Source organism: Taudactylus pleione, unplaced genomic scaffold, assembly GCF_031769625.1.
Source record: "Taudactylus pleione unplaced genomic scaffold, aTauple2 ptg000437l, whole genome shotgun sequence".
In the NCBI taxonomy this organism is placed as follows: Eukaryota; Metazoa; Chordata; class Amphibia; order Anura; family Myobatrachidae; genus Taudactylus; species Taudactylus pleione.
The window spans coordinates 6,357,933-6,369,537 of NW_028284839.1; positions in this window are offsets into that span (position 1 = coordinate 6,357,933).

The window sequence follows — 11,605 nt, forward strand, 5'->3', positions numbered from 1 at the left end:
ATGTGTCTGCTTTGTCCGTGTGGTTTCAGCGACGGATTGCTACACTGCCAGACATTCACACCTTTTTCCAAGGTGTTCTCAGGATCCAGCCTCCCTTCGTGGCTCCGTGGGACTTGGCGGTGGTACTGCGGGTCTTGCAGGGTCCTCCTTTTGAGCCGCTTGAGTCGGTGGAGCTCAAGTGGCTGACGTTTAAGACCATTTTTCTCCTGGCAATTGCTTCGGCCAGGAGGGTTTCAGAATTGGGGGCGCTTTCCTATCGCCCTCCTTTTCTGATTTTTCACCAGGACAGGGCAGTGCTCCGCACGCGTCCTGAGTTTTTGCCCAAAGTGGTTTCAAAGTTCCACATTAATCAGGAACTTGTTGTGCCAGCTTTCAGTCACCTGATCTTTCTGCTGGTGAGGCTTCCTTGGATGTGGTCCGGGCACTTAGAATCTATGTGGACCGGACTGCTTCGGTTAGGAAGTCGGATTCTTTGTTTGTCCTCTTCGGTTTTCACAAGAGGGGTTGGCCTGCCAACAAGCAAACGTTAGCCCGTTGGCTTCGTTCAGTTATTTGTGAGGCTTATGCGCAGGAGGGTTTACCTGTGCCAGCCTCCGTTAAGGCTCATTCCACTCGTTCTGTGGGTCCCTCTTGGGCTGCTAGACGTGGCGCCTCCGCTGTTCAGCTGTGTAAGGCGGCTACTTGGTCTTCAATTCAGACGTTTTTGAGGTTTTATGCGTTTGACACTTTCGCCTCTCAGGATGCATCCTTTGGGCGCCGGGTACTCCTTTCAGCACAGGAGCGTCCCCGCCCTTAGTTGAACTGCTTTGGGACATCCCCAAGGTCAACCCTGTGGACTCCCTATGGACCCTGAAGTAGAAAACAAGAGATATGGTAAGAACTTACCTTTGTTATCTCTGTTTCTACGAAGTACATAGGGTCCACAGGGCGCCCGCCCTGACGCACCTGGCTTCAAATGGGCTGTGTGGCTGGTCACCGGTTTTCCGTCTCCCATTTCTGTGAGTATGGTTCCTTGTGTGTTGGTAAGCAGCCTTAGCTGCTTACCAACTGAGGTGCCTGTGGCCGGGGCGGGGTATAGAGGAGGACGGACCCAAGTGCATCCTGGGAGCAGCAAAGCTTTAACTGCGTGGTGCCCGTGGATCCAGATCCAGCTATACCCCAAGGTCAACCCTGTGGACCCTATGGACTTCGTAGAAACAGAGATAACAAAGGTAAGTTCTTACCATATCTCTTGTTTTAAGCAGTATAGGGAGAAGTATAGTAAAGATAGGACGGCAGGTATATCTATATTCTATTACATGACCAGAAACCTAAAAGACTGTGTGTAAGAATGAGCCAAAATCTCACCTGAGCAATGCATGCGACTAGTTTCTCCATACATATATATAGTTTCTCTTGAAGCTGTCATTACCAACAAAGGCCCTCATTCAGAGCCGTACGCTCTGAGCAGAGCGCACGCTCTGCATGAGGGCCGGGCTCCATTTTCATGGAGCGTCCTCCTGGACGCTCGTATAGCTGTGGGTCACCACCCACAGGCTATACGAGCGTGCATTTTGATGGCCGCGATGGTCGTGACCATCGCGACCATCGAAATTGCGAGCCGGAGCCTGCGGTTGAGGTTTTCAACCGCAAGCTCCGGAGTGATTTTGGCTCTATCAGAGCCAAAATCACTCCCACTGACATCACTAGTGATGTCAGTGGGCCGGCTTCTGACGGGAGGCGTTCCCGTGGGAACGCCCCCGTCAGGGAGGCACGCCCCCGGCACGCCCACCAAAGGGGGCGTGCTGTCAATCAACATTGACAGCACGCCCCCTTTGATCGGACACAACGAGCGAAGGAAAGTCCTTCGCTCGTCGTGTCTGGCGCATGCGCACGACGGAGCTCCCTCCGTCGTGCGCATGCTCAGTGCAGACCATCGACCCACTTGCGAGCGGACAGCCGCTCGCGAGTGGGTCTGAATCAGGCCCAAAGGCTTTTGTACAAAGTATTAAATACATTTCAGTTGGCGTGTTCAATACATTCTCCCTGTGTCATTTCACATTATCACACATAACTTAATTTATGGACATCTATGGTTTGATCTCTTTGCATGTGTGGATTTCATAGGTTGTTGCTGATATTTGGTGGTAATTTCATTACAATAGGCCCAATACAAATATATTTACTGAGAATAATGTTCATGTGTTCAATACTTATTTTACCCGCTATATATATATATATATATATATATATATATATATATATATATATATATATATATATAATGGTGAAGTACGTTTGCAATCCAATTCTTTATTAAAAACAATTAAGAACCACTCGCATATAAAATTGTGATATAAGGAAATATCACAAACAGCGCATAAAAAAATTAGACCTCCGGTCATCCCACATCAGCCGGCACCCCTGGCGTCCTCTCCTGTCCACCAGCGCTTCCTGGACTGATGATGTCACAGCGTCTCTGTTATAAGCCAAGCTCAAACATGTTTCATCCCGTAGGACAACCTCACTGAGAACTGGATTTTAAATGTACTTCTCCATTGTGCGCCTCCTATTCTATTTATCCACATACAGAAACATTGACCTTTAGGAAGAGGTCTTTTAGGAGAAGCTGCACCACAGCTCAGCTCTTGCCTGCTGAGAGAAGATGTCATGGTCTATGGTGGATGAGATCTCTCAGTGAGTGGAGCTACTAATGATTTATCAAGGGTTTTCCCAGAAAAGTGACAATCAAGTTTGCATTGTTTACCTCCAATTTATACAGCTATTTATCAATGCTTGCCGGGACAGGACTTCCAACTCCTGGCTTTGTTAATTAGGCTCGTCACAAATCATGTGGAAACGCCACAAGTAGGCGCATATGTGGTGCACTTTGTGCGAATGGAGACTGTTCTATTTACTAAGCTGTGTTAGGAGATCAAGTGAACAGTGATAAGGTACCAGCCAATCAGCTCCTAACTGCCATTTTTCAAACACAGCCTATGACATGGCAGTTAGGAGCTGATTGGCTGGTACCTTATCACTGTTCACTTGATCTCCTAACACAGCTTAGTAAATAGACCCCTAACATTGAAGAAATTGTTCCTGGGCAAGTTTCAAGATGCACAGAGCTGCTGTTTCTGAGTGTGGTGGGCGGGTGTGTAATGCTCTGTGCGTTACTGAGTCGTGCGCACAGGGAAGTGAATCCTGTGTCCGACGGATCTCTTCCACCTAGCACAGGACTGATGCAAGTGCTGATATTAATGATGACAGCTGCACCTGCGGATGACAGAACAGCGGGCAGCGCAGGCTTGCACCTTCAGGCGCACAGATTTGCGACTTACTGTGGCGTACTGTCACATTAGCATATAAGTGAGTACAATGCAGCGGCCATTGGGACAGCCGGCCGCAGAAGCATCCCAATCAGAATCAGGCCCTATGTGTACAACTGTACCAGCAGCCCACAGGACTGAGCCCTCTAGCCATACATCTGGGTACACTGGATCACGCAGTTATTTTGGTTCCTCAGGACAGTGGGCCTGGGTTCAGCAAGGATCGCTATTGCGATTACGCGCGCAGACGGCTGATTGTTGCATAAGCATCGCAGTGCGCGAAGGCCCCACTGTGATCATACCACAGTGACCGCGCAGACCCATCGCAGAGTTATTGACAGGAAATTACCGTTTGGGGAGGTGGTCGGGGAAATCCTGACGTGTCAGTGCATTTGAACGCCGTTACAGGGTCGTGCATAAATTAGCCACTGCGATGGTCATATACGCAGATTGAGTACTCACCGCGTGCAACTAAGTTAGCAATTTCTAAGTAAGGTCAGGGCTGCTGTAATTCTGCGTGAGGAGCCGATGGTACTCGATGTTACCGATGTTTGTGAAGGTTTGCAAAGTATTACGGATATGAGATAGCGGTATTGGGAGGCAGTGGGCGTTTCTCTATGCTGGCAGTGCGACGGCATTGTGACATACATGCCTACTCTCCCGATTTGGTCAGGAGCCTCCCGAAAATCGAGGGCCGCTCCCGACTTCCTGGAAAAGTAAGCATGCCTCCCGGCCCCTCCAGTCCCCCCCTCCGCAATACCACCCCAAACACCGGGGGGGGCTGATGATGCGATTCTCGCAGAATCATGTCATCATGACCCCGTCCCCTGCTCTACAATGCCGGAAATCTCAGCATTGTGTAGCGAGGGTGGGGCCAAAATGACGCGAGTATGTGGCTTCGCCCCTAGCCCCGACCCCAAATGGCATGTGCCGTCCCAGTCACGCCCCCTTTTGCCGGCTACTCCACCTGCTAAGCTAACCTGGCTGCCTCTCTCTCAGAAGGTGCAGCCAGGATATCGGCAAGTATGCATTGTGATTGCATTCATTAGCATATTTTCACAGCAGACCTGCGTGCGATTACGGAGCTGCGATCGGAATAGCGGAGCTTGCTGCATCAGGCCAAGAGTCCTAGAGGTTATTAGTTCACTGATCTGTGACGGTAGATGTACTAAGCCTTAGAGAGAGATAAGTGCCAACCAAACAGCTCCTAACTGTCATTTTTCAAACACGGCCTGTAACATGGCAGTTAGGAGTTGATTGGCTGGTACTATGGGCCTGAATCAGCAAGGAAAGCGGTTGCACAATCGGCCGATTGTTGGGCACTGCGCATGCGTGAACTGGCCGCTGCGATGGGGACTGCGATCGCAGTGACTATGCAGACCCATCGCAGAGTGATTGATAGGAAGTGCCGCTTGTGGGTGGCAACGGGGGGGGGGGGGGTGTCGTTTGAATGCAGGCGTACCATTGCTTTTAAAACCGTTACAGGGGCGTGCATAAATTATCGACTGCGATGCCCTACGTAGCCGGAGGCCTGATAGCGTGCATGGAGGTCAGGGCCTGTGTGCATGAGGCTACGATGGTTTCGCAGTCTTGGTAAACATTACGGATGTGTGTAAGGTAAAGTGGGCGTCCTTATGTAATGCTGCAGCGGCATTGCGATCGCAATGGATTATGATACAATCGCAGTTGAACTGCATGGGTAAACGCTATTGTATTCACAGTTGCGTTCCATAGTGAATCAGGCCCTTTATACATTAACACTCGTTCCCCTCTTGAATTAATTTTACCCAGTTAGGTAATTAATCTAAAACAAAATAACACATATAGCAATTATTTATTTGGGGGTAAGGTTAATGAAATTTAAATAGTGGATACATTTGGCCAGAGCTCTGTGTATACTGGGTGATATGTGTCATGTGGATAAAGATATGCATAGCACAGGAATTGCATAACGCCAATAAACTCCTTTTCACAGTGTGCTAAAACTAAGTCTGGGTACACGCTACACAATAAATTGGAGTATTTGCAGTGCGTATGCCCAATTGTGCGCTCCCGCGGGTCGCCTGTGATATCGTGTGATTGGCTGTGCAGCACGGCCAATCACACGGTATCGCATGCAGGGCTGTGTAGGTTAATGAAGGACGGAATTAGTGATCGTTCTGACGTTCATTAAATATTCTGGTGTGTATCGGCAATCTTGCATGGTCCGGGGTGAAAGTAAATCGCCCCGACCATCGGCAATATTGCCGGGTCGTCTAGTCAGTGTGTACCCAGGCATAGACTCTGCTTTTCCCACTTATTTATGTCCGCGTTATGCACTCCTAAAAGTGTAGTACCTTACCTGAATAGAGTAGGGTCTCTGTGATGGCTGGAGGGAGGTGACCCTTGGGTATATTGAGGAGGGGTTGTATACCAAGAATAGGATGTATTGTACCCCCGACTATCCAGAAAAAGAGAACATGCAGCTCATTTTTATAAACCTATACTCTTTACTTAACTGGATTTGATGGGATTCCTTTAACAGTCATTAGCTAATCTGATAAAGTTATTGCTACTGGAAAATAAGCGTGAAAAGCAGAGGCACAGTTTTATGACATTGTGACAGGGAAACAGCTTGGCACAGTTATTTAAAACCAATGTCCCATATATTTTGCATGGATTACTGACAATTGTGCTGCATGTGCATATCATATACTGTACGTCTGGTTTTAAATGGCTGACCTGGCTGGCGATCCTGTGTATCTTGCTTTGCACTTGCAGATAGCATCACGGACAGCTGTGGTGACAATCATTACCTGCACAGTTTCCCACAGTCTACAGACTGTGGATGTGGTAATTATGACATGGTAAATGGAGTGTGACTTGCCCTCAGATTATTAGGCCTCCTCAAGCAGATAAGATAAACGAAATGACTGTATAGGAGTGGAGAGGGTTAAACTTCCTAGGCTGGGGGCAGACCAGTGTGAGGAATCATGTGATAATTAGGGCCAATGGGTTTTTAGGGTTGTAGGTTATAGCAGGGATATTAGAGATTGTTGGAGGCGGAGTCAGCCTCTTTTGTTCCTGTCTTGGAGTCAGATTCAAGCTCTGGGCCGATGGAAATCAGCCAGTTATAAGCGTTACATTCGACCGAATCATTGAGGTTAATGTTGTGCATGCACGTTACATATGGTTTGTTATGTTTTACGAAATGTCATTGGTCCTGGTCTTGTTTGTTTTCCCCTGTCTTTCCTACTCGGGGACTAGCTACTCGCCATTGATTTCAGTGGGAGTCTGGAGAGTTTTGACGATTTTTTTACCTGATCTGACGGATTTAATTCGGCTATTTGGTTTATAATTACAATTATATGTCCCTCAGCAGGTTTTACATTTTCTCTCTGGTCGAGTTCACTTGTGTTATCCGATATCTCTCCCAAACCCCCCCCCCCCCCCCCCCGCTTCCCCCCCCCCCCCTTCTTTTTTATTTTAACTTATCCTCTTGTGTCTTCATGTTGCTTCAAATTGGCACAGGAGCTTGTTGATCTTTAAAGATTCAAATCAAAAATTTTTTCTTTTTGGCAGATCCTCAGTAATATGTTCCCCGTTAGATATACATGATTGTACTGTATGGATAATTGGCCATTCATTTGTTTTTTGGGCGGCTAGGTTCATGCAGGCGCAGGACGCGCCGTTGTTTCCGGGGGCTAGTGGAGTTAGATGGATAGGGGTCAGAGGTATGTTGTGGGAGAGCCTTAAGCCTAAACTCTTGCAGCAGGTTCAGCGGTATGGCTTACCGAGAGTCGTGGTTATTCATCTAGGCGGGAATGATTTGGGCAAGAGGACATCTCTGGATTTAAGGCATGCGGTGGTGGAGGATTTGGGTCAGATTATAATGGCATGGCCAGCTTGCACAATAGTTTGGTCTTTCATGGTCCCTAGATTGTGTTGGCGTGGTGTGGTTGACGGCAGAGCCATTGATGAAGCCCGGAAGAAAGTGAACTTTACGGTTTCAAAATTTGTGTTGGAAAATGGTGGGGCAGTGGTCAGACATCCTAGGATAAAATTTCGGTATACTTACCTTTTTCGGTCTGACGGGGTTCATTTAGCGGAGGAAGGTATGTTTATTTTTCTTGAGGATCTGTTTGAGGTTGTGGTTTCTGTGCGTTAGTTCTATGGTGGCGGTGCAAGGTTTCTTTTGGCAGAACCTTGCTTTTGGCGGGAAAGAACGGCAGGTTACCTATTAGCACTGTGAATATTTGTTTACTCATTGTTTTGCTCACCTTCGTTGACTCATAAAGTCTGCTGGACCACCCTGCCGGGGGCAGCATCATCACCTTACCGGGTGGGTAGTCAAGATAGAAGGCTTGAGCGTATTGTGTTGTGGTTGGAGTGTTTATAGTGTTAGGCTTGGGCTGTTGTTAGCCGTTCTTTCTTTGCCACCATATTTAAATTAATTTAATTAATATAGTAACTAATTCATTATATGTTTTTAAATAAATAGCTAACAAATTCTGCCAAATACAAGTCTCCGTGTCTTTATTTCAATTAAGTATGTTATTGTCACTGATTCACACGCAGGTCAATCCTCAGACGATGGGAAGTTTAGATAAACAAAATGACTGTATAGGAGTGGAGAGGGTTAAACTTCCTAGGCTGGGGGCAGACCAGTGTGAGGAATCATGTGATAATTAGGGCCAATGGGTTTTTAGGGTTGTAGGTTATAGCAGGGATATTAGAGATTGTTGGAGGCGGAGTCAGCCTCTTTTGTTCCTGTCTTCCCACCCTCCCTCCCTAAAGTTTATTTTTATGGGCTCTTTTTGATTTGGGTTTGGTGATTGTTTCGTTGGCTATTTTAGGTGGGAAAGAACGGCAGGTTACCTATTAGCACTGTGAATATTTGTTTACTCATTGTTTTGCTCACCTTCGTTGACTCATAAAGTCTGCTGGACCACCCTGCCGGGGGCAGCATCATCACCTTACCGGGTGGGTAGTCAAGATAGAAGGCTTGAGCGTATTGTGTTGTGGTTGGAGTGTTTATAGTGTTAGGCTTGGGCTGTTGTTAGCCGTTCTTTCTTTGCCACCATATTTAAATTAATTTAATTAATATAGTAACTAATTCATTATATGTTTTTAAATAAATAGCTAACAAATTCTGCCAAATACAAGTCTCCGTGTCTTTATTTCAATTAAGTATGTTATTGTCACTGATTCACACGCAGGTCAATCCTCAGACGATGGGAAGTTTAGCAGTGAGAGGTTTCTGAAAATAGCAATATGCCTACCAGCAAGAAGTATACAATAGTGCAGAGGTTCCCAAACACGGTCCTCAAGGCTCCCAAAAGTTCAGGTGTTAGAGATATCCATGGATGAACACAGGTGGTTAAATCAAATTGACTGAGGTACTAATTAAGTCACCTGTGCTCAACCATGGATATCCCTAACACCTGAACTGTTGGGGAGCCTTGAGGACAGCGTTTGGGAACCTCTGCCATAGTGGATACCTGACAACATCATCAATTGGTAAATTAGGCATGATGATAAATTACATCACTGGGGAATGAGGCACTAAATACCTCCAATCTCATGTAGGTTTAAATACCCTTGATAAACGGCACTTATGATTTACCAAAAAAATATCCTTACCTCCTGGGACAGCTCTTCCAATGGGGTGCAATATTTATATTGTATTTGTAATGTACTTCAGTTCTTATTAAGCTTTTGAAATGCTATAAGTGTGAGCAGCTGACTGAACAGGGGGGAAAAAACCCCAGCCATGACTGAAAATTCGCCCCAAAATATTAATGGTCAGGTAAACAACATTGTATTACCAGGTGACAAATGGTTGTTGTTTACACCTTTACACCGGGTACACACTACAGTAGACCAGTGGTTCTCAAACTCAGGGCCTGATTCAGACCCAGTCGCTAGATGCGTACGCTCACACGGCACGGCAGGCGAACGCACGGCAAGACATAAGCACGCCCACTATGTCTTGGCGTGCGATCGCCCTGTGTATGTAGATGCCCACCAGCCTGTCTTAAGAAGCCCACTTGCACACATTATCTCCAGGAAGTGTATGCAAGCATCGGTACATCGGCTACCATCGGAAGCGAACACAGCTCTTGTGGTTGACACATTATCTCCAGGAAGTGTATGCAAGCATCGGTACATCGGCTACCATCGGAAGCGAACACAGCTCTTGTGGTTGACTATACCCTACCTCAAGCACTGCGAGCAGTTCAGTGTGAAATACATCCAGGTGACGTGTACTATGACGCTGCCTCTTAATTATGCACGCCTCTGAAACGGCAATGAGACGCTCAGGCACGCCTGCGTTCGCATGTCCACTCCCCCGTTCCTAGCAAACTGCCCGTCACCACCCACAAACTGCTTCTCCTGTCACTCACTCTGCTGGGCTGTCTATGCGCAACAAGCATTTTCTTCCCGATCTCTAGCACTGGTTCGCGCACGCGCCCTGCGATGTATACACATGCACAGAATGCAAACACCGGCCAGCTGCGAGCGTACGCATCTTAGCGACCGGGTCTGAATCAGGTTCTCAGTCCTCAGGATCCCTACAGGTCACGTTTTGTAGGTCACCCAGCAGGTGCTCAGGTCTATTCATTACTCACCGACACCTTTTAAAAGATCCACAGGTGGAGCTAATTAACTTGTGATTCTGTGAGGAGGTCTGGAAAACATGCACTGTTTGGGGTCCTAAGGACCGAGTTTGAGAACCTGTGCACTAGACCAGTGGTTCTCAAACACGGTCCTCAGGACCTCACACAGGTCACATTTTCCAGTTCTCCCAGCAGGTGCACAGGTGTATTCATTACTCACTGATACATTTTAAAAGATCCACAGGTGGAGCTAATTATTTCACTTGTGATTCTGTGAGGAGGTCTGGAAAACATGCACTGTTTGTGGTCCTGAGGACCAAGTTTGAGAACCTGTGCACTAGACGATATGTCGTCTGATCCAGCCGGATCGGATACACACATCAAGTGTGTACCCTCAATGTTGCTGATGATACCGACATCGCCTGTCGGACCTGCATACATTGTTAGCCAGGGCCATGTTGCCGAATGCAGCATGGCCCCCACTGTAGCTGTTGGCATCTGCAAGTGTGTATGCACCGTCGCTAAAGAGGTCGGTACACACTAGACAACGCCTAGTGTGTACCGGCCTTTCCACTATGTTTTACAATCAATGCTGAGCAAAGATCCAGGTTATCGGAGGGCAAAGTCTGGCTGATGTCCGTATTCAATTGTAGGGAAAAAAAACTTGCACCAACTGGGACTTGAACTCACAACCTCAGCACAGCTCATATCATTACTAACCATATGCACCACTATACTTGGAGACAGGCAGTGCCTCATGATGTAATGAGAGCACCACATGTCTATACAGATCTATGTTTTCAAGTGTTTGCTTTGCAAATGCTGATGCGGTCACTTCACTCCAAGCACATCACAAGGATGGGCCCCTTACGGAACCCGATGTCTCTGCTATTTAATACATTTGGGCGGCAAAATGGCATACTGCAATGAGGTCATGGGCGCTGTTAGTTTATACTTGCCTGCTCTTTAGGAATGTCTGAGAGACTCATAAATCTCAGGTTTAGTAAACAACCCTCCCACACTACGGGCCTGATTGAGAGAGGTACGCTAATACTGCCGCCGCTGCTGCATCTGTGCACGCAGTAGATGTGCGAAAATATGCAAGTGTCGCAGCTGCAGGGAGATGTACTGAGACGCCCACCAGCAGCTACACAAATCCCAGCACCTGTGTACAAAGACGGGCATCAGACGCAGACCGTTCTGAGTAACCCTATGGTCTCACGCCGGAGTCATTTTTCTTGTCGCAGACGCAGCATGTGACAAGCCCCTGAATCATTTAAAACACGTCTGTGTTCTTTGCCGCAACTCCCAGTAACCTCCCACAAACATTCCCCGGGTGTCAGTTACAGTGCGTGTAAATAGTTGCTGTGAGTGACTACGGTAATGTACCTTCATGCATGTAACTCAGACTCGCGCGCAGGTTTTCGCTCAACTGTGAAAAAATAAGTCAGGGCCGTAACTAGCGCTGTGCGAGCAGTGCTGTCACACAGATTGCAGGGCCCTGTGAGCAGTACGGTCGCTGTCCCAAGGCACCTGCATGTGGCACCCACAGTGTTACTGGAGTCGGTGGCGGTGTCAGCGGCCCTGTCCCCTAACCGGCGTTGGTGTCAGCGCCCTCGTCCCCAATGAGTGACGTAATAATTTCAGGGGTGGAGGGGGCGGAGTCGTCACTGGGTGCAGTGCCGACTCGTTACAGCG